Source organism: Miscanthus floridulus, chromosome 10 (genome assembly GCF_019320115.1).
Source record: "Miscanthus floridulus cultivar M001 chromosome 10, ASM1932011v1, whole genome shotgun sequence".
Classification (NCBI taxonomy): Eukaryota; Viridiplantae; Streptophyta; class Magnoliopsida; order Poales; family Poaceae; genus Miscanthus; species Miscanthus floridulus.
The window spans coordinates 101043573-101057225 of NC_089589.1; the positions used below are offsets into that span (position 1 = coordinate 101043573).

General features: G+C 48.1%; 1 pseudogene; it reads left to right on the forward strand.

Annotated features, from left to right (window-relative positions):
- The first annotated feature begins 1387 nt into the window (after window positions 1-1387).
- On the forward strand, window positions 1388-2341 carry LOC136489145 (uncharacterized; annotated as a pseudogene).
- The last annotated feature ends 11312 nt before the right edge of the window (window positions 2342-13653 follow it).

Here is a 13653-nt window from a genome sequence, read left to right on the forward strand (position 1 = left end):
GTGGTCTAAGCCTAGCATCACTGCTAGAATCAGAGACGGTAGATGACAATCGTGAGTGATAGGGCTTGCACAGTAGGGCCCAAATCCGACATAACTACCGGAATTAGAACCGGCAGACGACAATCAGTAGTGATAGAGCTTGCCCTGCCACTGCCGTCTCTAACCCCTTATTCTTAAGTGATAGTACCACTACATCAAACGTTCACTGTAAAGGCCAGGGCCATTTTACTGTAGGGCAGCTGGTGATTGAGCCGCGCCTACAGTGGGCTGGCCGTGCCCCAGCAAACCAGCCGCCCTTACAGATGGGCTGATTAGTAAGGGCGGCTGGTGATCCAGCCGTCCTTACCGAGGCATCTGTAAGGGCGGCTGTATAAGTGGCTGCACCCACCTTCTTTCTCCTCGAGCCACTCACTCCATCTCGCAAAAAAAGGTTGGGAGGCCTTGGGCTCCTCCCAAAAAATTGCTCTACTAAGGGGGGAGGTTTTGATCTCAATTTCTTTGGTGGAGAGCTTGTTGAAGGTAAGAAAATGCTATTCCAAGCCCCAAATTCAAGTTTCAATGGTTGGTTAGTGAGTAAATTAGAGCTTTGTTTTCTCTCTCTTCCATGGTGCTTGATCTTTGTATGGAGCTAATTAGACCCTAGTTTTGAAGCTATTAGTGTGGATTAGCTAGAGAAATGAGCTCACGACCTTTATTTAGTGGCTCTTGCTTGATTTTAGTGGAGATTAAACCCTAGTTTCATGTATGTTTCATGAAGATCTATTTCTAGATCTAGGATTTTTTTTGTAATTCTTGTTTCATGAAATTGGAATGGGGTTGGCATGAAAGGTAGTGGGTAAAATAATAATTGGTGGTAATTGTTCTCTTTGAAATCATATATTTTTACCATTAGATATATATATTGTCTTTATAAATATTTATATATGTATTAATAGGCAATTAATTAATTATCCTATACCATGGATTTTTACAATTGATCTCAAGTTATTAATTATTAATTTGATTCCTTTGGTGGAGAGCTTGTAGAAGGTAATAAAATGCTATTCCAAGCCTTTAATTCAAGTGTTAATGGTTTGTTAGTGAGTAAATTAGAGCTTTGCTTTCTCTCTCTTCCATGGTGCTTGCTTGAGCTTTGTATAGAGCTAATTAAATGTTAGTTTTGAAGCTATTAGTGTAGATTAGTTAGGGAAATGAGCCCAGACCCTTTATATTTAGTCGCTCTTGCTTGATTATAGTGGAGATTACACCCTAGTTTTTCATGTGTGTTTCATGTAGACTAATTTCTACATCTAGGATTTTTTTGTTAATTTTGTAATTAATTCTCAAGTAATTATTTATCAATTTGATTCCTTTCATGTATTTTCTTTTGTTGTTTTCTTTTTAAAAGATGGAGTACAGGAAGTCTTGGATGTATGGTTGGTCAAGGATCGATGAAGGTTTCCGTGAAGAGGTGGACAAATTTATTGAAGCCACAAAGAAGCATGCACCAATGTTGAGATATAATAAGGATACAATTATTTGTCCCTGCAAAGATTGCAAGAACCGTATTGCATTTGCAGATGTGGATACCATCAAATCACACCTGGTTATGTGAGGATTTGTTCCGGACTACACAGTGTGGATTCATCATGGTGAGACAATGGTTGTTGATGATGACAACAATGATCAAGAAGAAGACGCGCTTCTGTACCAATACACAAATGAGGTTGATGAAGACATGGGCTATGACCCAGGCAATGAACAAGGTGGTGACTTTGGCAATCAATAATGTGCTGATGATGCTGGTGGTGCCGGTGCTGATGGCGGAGCACGTGAGGGGGATAAAGATGACGGTGACCATTTGGAGGACATGCTTCGGGCCATTGGACCAGAAATATTTCTACAAAAGAGAGGTCTACAAAATCTAGAGAGGGTGAAAACAGCGTCGAAGGAGACTGTGTAGGGTGTTGAGAAGGGTTGTCCGACACACTGGACACTACTCCGCTTTGTGCTTGAGCTACTCATGCTGAAGGCTCAGTACGGTTGGTCCAACTGCAGTTTCGATGATCTGTTGAGTCTCCTATCACGGGTGCTGCCACTGCCTAACAAAGTTCCCGCCAACACATACCATGCGAAGAAGGTTATAAATCCATTGACAATGGGTGTTGAAAAAATCCATGCATGCCCCAACCATTGTATCCTTTTTCGTGGTGATACGTTCAAAGATCTAGACAAATGTCCTTGCTGTGGGGCCAGCCGGTACAAGGACAATGACCTTTACAGTGGAGGAGAAGCCTCCACGGGGAACAAGAGGACTAAGAAGGGTGCGAAAAAGGTGTTACAAGAATCTCAACCCCCATAGGACACTCCATTAGGCAACGATGTAAGGAAGAGAGGAGTTCCTGCCTTGGTAATATGGTACCTGCCAGTGATCGACTGCTTGAGGCATATCTTCCTGAACCCTAAGGAAGCCGCGCTCATGACATGGTGGGACGACGAGCACAAGGTAGATGACGATGTGATTGCACACTCGGCCGATGGTAGTCAGTGCAAAGACTTCGATGACAACAACAAAGACTTCAGCCAAGACCCAAGGAATGTATGGTTCGCCTTGAGCACCGATGGAATGAATCCCTTCAATGAGAGGATGAGCGACCACAGCACTTGGCCAGTGATCCTGACAATGTACAACATCCCGACGTACTTGTGTCAGAAGAGAAAGTACCTTTTCTCACTATTCTTATATCTGGCCCTCAACAACCAGGCATTGATATAGACGTGTTCCTCGAGCCTGTGATGCAAGAATTCGAGAGACTATGGAAGTTTGGGGAGCCGATGTACTGATGCGTTTCGACAGGAGGACTTCACATTAAGAGCAATACTTTTTGTGACTATCAACGATCACCCCGCGCTATTTGCCTTGTCTGGACAGATCAAAGGCAAGACGGGATGCTTAGTATGTTTGGATGATACTAAATGGGTGTGGCTAGATGGATCCAATAATTGGCGATCCAAGAATCATCGCTTCTTAAAGAAGGGTCACAAGTACCGCGGCAAATTGTACTTGAGATTCTATGGCGACATCCCGGAGGATGACCCCCCTCCGAAGATACGTCATAATGGACAACATGTGTTCAAAATGGTGAAAACCATACAGATCGTCTATGGAAAGAAGAATCTGGATGGAACGATCAGAGATAGAAGCACACCTCCTATCGAAGGCATACCTTTTAAGAAATAATCGATCTTCTTTTGATATCTGCCTTACTGGCCAGAATTGGCGGTCCCCCATGCCATTGATGCTATGCACGTGCAGAAGAATGTCTTTGAGAGTCTCATCGGTACCTTGATGGACACAACCAAGTCAAAGGATGGTCTAAAAGCGTGGAGGGACATGGAGCAGCTAAACATGATGCTAGAGCTTCACCCAGTACTTCAGGATAATGGAAAATACAATCTGCCTGCGGCTTGCTACAACCTAGACATAGAAGAGAGGAGAGCTTTACTCACATCCGTGAAGAACCTCAAAGTCCCCACTGAGTTTTCGGCGAACCCGAAGAAGCTAGTGTCGATGAAGGACCTGTCATTTCACTACTGCAAGGCTCACGATTGTCAGTATGATGCTGACAGTGTACCTACCAATTGCAATCCAGGGCTATCAAGCCAGAGTTCCTGAAGATGGCCATCACCCGCATGTGCTACTTCTTTTCAAAGCTCTCACAGAAGTCGTTTCGTAGGCAAGAGCTAAGTGACCTACATGATTTCATGGTGGAGACCCAGAACCAACTTGAGATGTGTTTACCTCCTACTTTTTTCGATATAATGGTACATCTCATGATTCACCTGATTCATCAGATAGAGGTGCTAGACCCAAGCTACTTGCATGAAATGTGGGCCTACGAGTGGTTCATGTCGGTCCTAAGCCGATACGTGCATAATCGAGCATACCTAGAGGGCTCCATGATAGAGGGTTACACTACTGAAGAAGTCATCGAGTGCTGTCAAGAATACCTGAAAGTACAGAGAGGGATTGGCAATCCTAATTCTCATCACAAGGGTAGGCTGGCTGGGAAGGGCACCAGTGGTAGGAAAACATTCATCAACTATGAATATAAAGAAGCCAGTCAGGCGCATTATTGTGTCTTGCAGAGCACAAAACTGATGCAACCGTACGTTGACGAACACATGGCTCTCATTATGGAGGAGAGGAACGGTCGTTCAGATGATTGGGTCATGAAACAGCACAGGCATCGCCTAACTTCCTGGTTGAAGGACCAGGACATACCGCCTGGAGAAAGTGAAGATTCTATTACCATCAGTAAATTAGCGAGGGGACCATCGAAACAAGTGACGTCTTGGAATGCTTATGATATCAATGGGTACACATACTATACCCACACAAAGGATAGTAAAAGTGTGAACCAAAACAGCAGGCGTTCGAGTAGATGCAGGCGACGGACTGGGGCAAAAGGTCCCATTCTTTGGCATAATTGAAGATATATGAGAGCTTGACTATGGAAGGAATCTAAAGATGGCCGTGTTTCGATGCCGCTAGATGAAGCAACATCAAGTCAATGAGATCGGGTTGAGAGTCGTGGACCTCCAGAATATAGGCTACGAAGATGACCCTTGGGTGCTCGCTTCACGTGTTGCACAAGTTTTCTATATGCCCGACCCGCTAAGTAACCTCCCCCCGAAGAAGAAGACTAAGCATGTGGTTGCCTCCGGGATACAACACATTATTGGAGTTGATGGCGTGGACAATGTTGGAGCTTACAATGACTACGCTGAGATGTCGCTATTCACAGACTTTAGTAACAAGATCAGTGCAGTGGAAAGGAACCTACCTAAAGACATACTACCATGGGAACGAAAAGGTGGCAAGGGAAAAGTTGTTTCAACGGGGCCTAGCTAGTTTGTGTAAGTGTGTGTGTGAGATTTGATTTCACATTTTCAAAAAAAACCATCAGTAAGGGCGGCTGATAAGCTCAACGCCCTTACAGATGGGCCGCCTAGATAAAAGGGTGATGCGACCCCAGCGGCTAAGTCACGGGCGAAATTTTCAATTTGGGCGACGTTAGGCTACCCGATTTCCGCCGCGCTTGGAGTTTGGTGCCGCCGCGCGCTGTCGGTGCCCGTGCGCTCCTCCTCCCACCGGTGCCCCTCCTACCGCCGGCGCTCTACTCCCTCTGGCAACTCCCGCTGGCGCTCTCCGCCCTAATCTGCCGCCATCGGGCCCCCACGTGCCGCCACGCCCCCACGCCCGTAGCGGTTAGGGTTTGGCGCCACCGCGCGCTGCCGGTGCCCATGCGCCCCTCCTCCAGCCGGCACTCTCCTCCCTCTGGCAACTCCCGCCGGCGCTCTCTGCCCTAATCTGCCGCCATCGGGCCCCCGTCCTTGGCGTCCGCGCGTGCTTCCTCCTCCTGCGAGCGAGCCCGGTGCCCGAGCTCCCCCGACGAGCGAGCGCCTCGGCCGGTGCCTGAGCTCACTGGCGCCTGCGCGTGCTCTGGCCCTCCTCCAATGAGTCGCTCCGGCTGTGCGCTTCTTCCCCGGCTACGACCACCGCCGTCCCCAACCTCCATTCAGCGAGCCCGGGCGCTCGGTCCACCGCCACCCACCGGTTGTACTCTCCTTCCTCCTCCAAGGTACCGCCCCCACCTTCCTCTCCCTTTCTCTGATTCAGAGCGCTCTGATTCAGAGCTGTCGATTACTGTCGATTGCTTTGTTCAGAACTGTCGATTGCTCGATTCAGAGCACATGATTCAGAGCACATGATTCCTTTGTCGAATACTGCTGCTTTCATCTCTGAATGTGTCAATTACTGTCGATTGCTGCTGCTTTCATCTCTGAATGTGTAGAGGTAGTAGAGTTAGCTCAGATGCTTGCCATTTCTCATGAATATGGTGGACAGTAACTTGTGATCCCATTGATTTACTACTCTATGTTTGTTAGTCAACAACACCTATCCCTATCAAAAAATTCTAATGGACATTTTTCTACTTGCCTATTGCAACTGTCTACTGAAACTACTGATAACTACTCTGAATGTCTATTGTCCTAAATGTCTACTGTCTACTGAAACTACCTACTGAAACTACTCTCCTCTACTCCTATTTTGAATTGATCACATTTTTTAAACTATGCTCCTTCTCTCTACTACTACTGTACCCTCTTCTCTCTACTGCATCTCTCTTCTCTCTACTCTCTCTACTCTACTACTCTCTCTACTCTCTCTACTCTACTACTACACAAGGCTAGTCATATACTGACTCACTATTACTTGCTGGTCATATACTGACTCACTACTTGCTGGCTTACTCCTACTACTCTAACTACTACTACTCTACTACTCTCCACTTGATTTCTCGGCTGCTCCAACTATTTTGAATAGAACACATTTTTGATCCTTCTCTCTCTACTACTACTGTAACAACCCAAAAATCCACACACCAAAAATCCCAACTACAAAATTTTTCTTCAAAACCCTATGTGATGATGAGTGACATTTGTAGGAGCTAACCCTAAGTGTTGCATTAGTTGTAATCTAACTAAACCTACATGACTTGCACAAGTATCTCACCTCATCACCTTGAATTTGTTTTACCACATAACATACATCAAGTTGCATTATATTCAACATGGTGATTTGGATTTTATTTGGGTTTATGTGTTGATCAATAAAAGCCAACAAATATTTGTTTATAAATAAATGCACTAACATGGGATTAATATCCCAACATATACTATGACCAATGATTATCACCATGGGACATTATACCAAAGGAGAAATATGCCACTTTGATTTATATACATGAAAGAAGTGTAACAAAATAGAAAAAGAATAAGAAAAAGAGAAAGGAAAGAAGAGGGAGCAGTGGCAGCTCAGGCCTGCTCGGCCTTGTGAACCAGCCCGCCTGCCCCCCCACTTGCGCACGCGGCCCACGAAGCCGGCCCAGCATCACCCTACCGTCCACGCGCGCACAAGCCACTGACGAGCCGGACCCGCCCGTCAGCCGTCACGCACCGCACGCCGCCGCATCAGGACAAGCTGACAAACGGGCCCCTCTATCAGCCGCCCAGCTACAGCATCATCGTCTTCCCCATGCTCCCTCCACCACGCGACCGGGAGCCGACCATGGAGCAGGCGTGGGCCCAGGGTCACGCAAATCGCATGACCCTGTTTCCCCCCTTGCGCCCTGCTTATGCTACCGCATGTGGGCCGTCAGATGCGCCGCACGCATCACCACCGCCTGATCGTCGTCCGCCATTGGAGCCCTTGGAGCTCGGCTATAAAAGCCAACGTTCGTGAGCCCTAACCCTCAGCCTGTTCACCGCCGCCGCTGGTGGCACAGCACCACACAGCGTCAAGCCGAGAGAGAGGGAGGAGGGAGAAGCAAGGAGGAGAAGGAAGCCGCTGCGGGGAGGAGCTCGCCAGAGCCAGGAGCACCGCCCCAATCAGCTACAACAACATAGCTGCTCGGCACGGCACTGCATCGCCTCATCATGGCCTCGCCTCGCCACCGCACCACCATCCTACCGCCATGAACCCTATAGTGAGCCATCTTGCTGAGACCACCTCCCTAGCCAAATGGAACGTGCACCGCCATGATTGAAACCTTGCTGAAGCTTCAAGCTCCGGCCTAGCCCAACTGGTTAGCTAGGGAGACCGCCATGGCCATGCTTGCCGAGACCCAGGATGCACCGTGCGCGCTGCCATCAGCTAAAAGGAGGACCCCAGCCATGACGTTGTACATCGGAGCAGGAGTGCACATGCACGGGCACGCTCATCATGGCCGAGAGCACAACCATGGCGAGACCACCGCATCTTCTATGTTGCGGTAAAGGCGACGTTGACACCCCGACTGGCTCTGCCATGACGAGAGACACACCGCGCTCACCTTGGCCGAGGAAGAAGCCCACCGGAGCCCTGCGTTGTCGCACCGCACCTCGTCGGAGCACCACCACCTCTGTTTTACCCCCACCACCATGGCTAGAGCCACTAGGAGCACCAGGAGCTCCTTCAACACGCCCACCATGGCCGTAGAAGCACCGTGGAGCTCACACGCTTCTCCAACTGGGCTCTCGCTACCACTGTAGCCCTGTCCATGCACGCCGATGAACCCACGCCCCGTTCACCGTGGCCAGAGCCCTAGGCAGCCCTAGCCGTCGCCCTGACCCCACTATCGTAGTCGCCATGCCATGGGGAAGCTATTGCCTACCCGAATCGGACGCTAGCGCCGCTGCGGGGGCTCGCCGATGACCTCACCGCCGGCGGGAGCCTCATCGGGGAAGAGTAGGGGATTTTTCCCTCGTCGACCACGTCCCGAGCAGCTCCGCCGAGCTCCAACCACGACCACGTCGACCACGTCCCGAGCAGCTCCGCCAAGCTTTGACCACGACCACGTCGACCATGTCCCGAGCAGCTCCGCCGAGCTCCGACCACGACCACGTTGACCACGTCCCGAGCAGCTCCGCCGAGCTCCGACCATGATCACGTCGTGCACGTGAACCAAACCCTGGGAAGGAGTAAGTGGACCAAGTCCTTCATAGACTGGCTCTGCGGTCTATGGACCAACGCAGGCGGGTTCACCATGAACCGCGCTTCACCTACGCCCGTGAACCACGGCCCGTTAGTGGCCCAGTATGACGACGTGGCCGCACCAGCACGCGTCACGTGGCGGGCCAAGCCTGGCTGAAATCTAGGCCCAACCAGCCCAGTCGGGGCCCGGTCTATATTGACCATTGACCGGTCAACATTGACCGTGACCGGGGCCACCTGTCAGTGACTGTGATCCGTTGACCATTGACTCGCCCGTTGACTTGACGTTGACTTAGACCGGACCCCCATGTCAGTGACCCAAGAGCCCCTGGTCCCACCTGTTAGTAGCTGATGACGTAAATGACATCAAGCTGACATCAAGATGATGTCATGCGGGTCCCACCTGTCAGTGGCAAACACAGCCGAGGTGACGTCATGATGATGTCACGATGATGTCAGTTGCTGACGTCAGCAGCTCTGGACCCACCTGTCAGTACCAGAGCTGAGCCGATGACATCATGCTGACATCATACTAATGTCAGCGTGCCACGTGAACCAATAGGAGCGTGACACGTGTCAGCACGATATTAATTCAGCCTTTTCCCATTTTCAGAAATGATTTAAACTTCGGAAATTCATAACTAATTCATATGAACTCAGAAAAATACAAGACAGGGACCAAAATTCATCTAAAATCGAGCTCTACGCAACGAACCCATGTTTGAGTGCATTTGGCTCTTTTGAATTTTCATTGCTTTTTGTGCTATTCTATAGACGTCGCTAACGCGACTATAATGCGATCATTTGCAGACTCGAAGGAGAACCAGATGGACGAGGACCGAGAGTACCGTGAGGAGTACGAAGATGACTTCACTGAAGGTGCCACCTCCCACCCAACCTCGTAGCACCTATTACGCATGGCTAATATAGAACTGCTATTGCTTTACTTTATTGTTATAATCACACTAAGATAGGACTTGCATGGTATTATGCTTTCTTGATGGCCTTTACCTTGACGCAACCTTACCCCTGCTCACCCTGCTGATAGGCTAGTCACACGCTCGCTGCTATATCTTCATTGCTTATTACTTCTACTACGCTTGTACTACGTTGATGCGTGGTGGAAACTGGTGTTATCTGGACTATTGGGAGACTGCTGCGTGTGTGACTTGGTGCGTGGAGGGTGAGGGTTGTGTCGACCAAGTTGGAATATACGACGAGCCTGAGGCAAGTCTTGCCATGGGGTGCTACCTGGGCACCCCTGGAAAATGGATACATGTGGTGGGTAAATGGTATATGAGGTGGCCCTGGGTGTGAACCTGTGATGGGAGGAGCCCGGGGTGAAGGTGCTGTGGTGGCACGGTAAATGGAAACCCTGATGAAGACATTCTGGCTTGGTCATACCTAAGGACTTAGTAGTACTCAGATTCACCTGGAAGCCTTACATACCACTCGCCCTATATGGTGCGGGACGGCCGGACTACTTGGTAGGATATTGCCACTACTGCTAGGTTGATAGCAGACAGTGTAAGGAGGTATAGGGCGCGGAGGATTTCCCCCCACACCCTTCCGAGACTTCATGGAGACCTTGTGGACCCGGCTCATGACTCACAGTTTCAGCCACCCCAGACTAGACTTGGGGTGAACCAGGGCTGAATGGTAGGGTGGCATTATCCTAGGCTAGCAAGCGGCCGGAATCAGCCCAGTTGACGACGGTCAGCGAAGAAGGCAGATCTTATGGTTATGTAAAACCTCTGCAGAGTGTATGGTTGATCGATCGATACATATGCCGACTAGTCGGCTATGGACCTTTCCTGGGTTTTGCTTAAACTAGATAGTGAGATGAGTCCTTCTCTTCTCCCCCCGTGAGAGAGTGTCGGTGGTAGCCAGGGGCTACAGGCCATGAGACAGTGCCAAGAGGGAGTTGGCCTGTCGACTGAGCGATGGTATGGTGGTGATGTGATGATGTGGTATATCGATCCCAGGATCAAAACCTGGCTCTGGACGGAAATGGGGTGGAATGTGTGTGGGAATGGTGTTAAAACTGGACTATACTATTATATACTTGATATGCTATTACATAGGAAACCCTAGCCTTATAGGTTCCTTGTGATTATATCCAACTTGCATCCAATTTCCACAAAGCATTGCTCATAGGGTGGGAGTGGCCAGTACAAATCGTACTGATAAACTTTGGCACACAGGTTCTGCTGAGGAGTATAGCTCTGAGGAGTTTGACGGTTGAGGGGTTCGTTCCTACGCTCGAGTTTTGGCAATCTTATCTTCAAGCTGTTCTGAATGAATGCTACTTTTGATTCCGCCAATGCGGCGATGTAATAATTTATGTAATTCCGCACTTTATGTACTCTGATATTATCGTTGTATGGATGTGGTATTCGACTGGAATTTGGGTAATATGATCTACAACGGTCATATTACACTTCGACTCTGTGGATTTCCCTTCGCGGAGATTAGGTCGTTTCAACTACTCTACTCTCTTTTCTCTACTTACTGCACCTCTCTTTCCTTGGTGGCTGATGGCCCCAAATTTGAGATGGCCGAAGGACTTAGCCCTTCGGGGTTGATTTTTTAAACTACTAACACTAGTACTTGTCTTACTACTACTACTAATCTGATGAAGATTAATTTTTTGTAAGATACTACTGTGAACCTGAGGCATATGTTTTATTTGATGCTACTATGAATCTGAGGCATAAGGCATGGGCAATGATGTTTATTTTGATGGCAACTCTGAACCTGAGGCATAAGGCATGTGCAATGATGTTTCATTTTGATGCTACTCTGAACCTGAGGCATAAGGCATGTGCAATGATGTTTTTATACCTGCCTGTGATGATGTTTTTTACATACTGTGCAGTGATGGTTGCTGGCTGATGCCTGAATTGTTCTGATCAGTTTATCTGAATTGAGCACATTTTCCAAATTAAGCGCATTAACTGATGAATTGAGCACATTTTTTAATTAGCTTAACTGATGATTCTGAAATGGCACTTGATTCTGAATGCACATCACTGTCCAGTTTACTACTCTTACTACTCTACTACTCTGCACTACTCTACTACTCTTCGGTACTACTCCTTTACTACTACTACTACTCTACTCTCATATCCTCTAGTCCACTACTACTGTCCTCTACTGTTTTATTTTGATGCTACTCTGAACCTGAGGGTTGCTGGGAATCTTGGGATGCCTGCTGTGGGGTTGCTGGGAATGTTGCCTGCTGTGGGTTTGCTGGGAATGTTGCCTGTGATGATGTTTTTTACATACTGAGCACCTGCCTGTTGCCTATGATGATGTTTTTAACATACTGAGCACCTACCTTATGCCAATGATGAGGGTTTTTATATACTGAGCACCCGCCTTATGCTAATGATGAGGGTTTTTATATGCTGAGCAGTTGCCTTATGCCAATGATGAGGGTTTTTATGTACTGCTCCTGTCTGCTCCTGTCCTATCCCACCTCTACTACTACTACTACTACCTACTACTACTCCTCCTCTACTGTACTCTACTACTACTATACTACTACTACTACTACTCTACTGTACTCTACTACTACTACTACTACTACTACTACTATACTACTACTACTACGTACTACTACTACTACTCTACTGTGGCTTTGGATGTGGCCAAGTGGATGAGGCTGCTGTGTTACCTTGATGTTTAGTAGGTGCTGTTACCTTCATGTTGTATTATGTCTTGAACTACCGATGATGAAATTGTCTAAGTCCTACTACTTCTACTACACTTCTCCTCTCCTATCCTCTACTACTACTTCTATGTTTTTTTTGCCAATCCTCTCCTCTCCTTTGTTTTGTCGATGATGAAATTGTCTAAGTCCATTCATTATATGGAATATGAGCTGATGATCATGAACTTGTGAGGAACTTGGCATCATTACCAGCCGCCCTTACATTACCTTCTCCTTTCTTCTCTGTTATGATGCCTTTATGCTCCAAGTTCATGATCAAATGATGATTGACATGTTTCCGAGGCCTCTACTACTCTACTACTACTACTACTACTACTTCTACTTCTACTGCTACTACTACTTTTTCCCGTATCTAATTCACACTTTATTCCTTGCATCTATTAGAACAAAGCACGAAATGATGCGGACAACAGATAATGCAACCAAGTCCCACGAAAATAATGAGCAGCCTAGCCATGGAGGTCAAGAACTACCAGAACAGCTTACGCAGGAGCAGTTCGATGATGAGGTAGAAATTGATCTAGCAGTGTTGCATTCTCAATGGGAAGGTGGAGCAGAAGGGGGAGCAGAGGGAAGAGGAGGAGAGGCTGATGAAGGTGAAGAAGAAGAGGAGGATGACGAGGGCTCATCCTCAGGATATGAAAGTCCCGAGGATCCTCACCCACAACCACCCAGACGGAGGCCAACGGAGGATGAGTTGGACCTGGATTTCAACCCGAACGAGGAGGTAGGGATGGAGCCTTTGTAGCCTATGAAATTGTCTAAGGCTTTGGCTGTATTACCTCTACTAATGCTTTTGACCTGTCGTATATGCAGGTCCCTGCTAGACCTCCGAAAAGACGACGTTGGCGTCCGGCAGGTTATGCCGAACAAGACAGAGTTGGGGAAAGGAGGGCAGAGGCAACCGCCACAGAGACTGACATTGAGGCCTCTGCTCCACAGCCTCAAGGCACAACCACGACGGACTCCGCTACCGTACCAAAGAGGAATCGAGGGATAAGAAAGCCAAACCAATATCCAAAGAAGGGGGTAACTTTCATGATATCACGCGTCGGAGAAGAAGGGCAGATCCTTCAGCCACCTGAGTACATTAGCAAATTCCGTAATGCGATCGGGCAGTAGTAAGAGATCAGCTGAACCCAGCAATCCGTTTCTAGAGTGGCAAACATGGCGTACCTGAGGCGAAAAAGCAAGAGCTATGGGATGAGTGGCTAATGGGCACTTTCAGGCTGCCGGCGGGGACCCATGAACTGGTAAAGTGACATGCTTGCAAGATAATGGGAAATGCCTTCCAACGTTAGAGGGCGGATCTAAACAAGAGGTTTATCCAGAGGGGGCTAACTCCCTTCCATGAGTTTGGCAACATAACTCATAATCAATGGGCGTAGCTCGTGGCTGA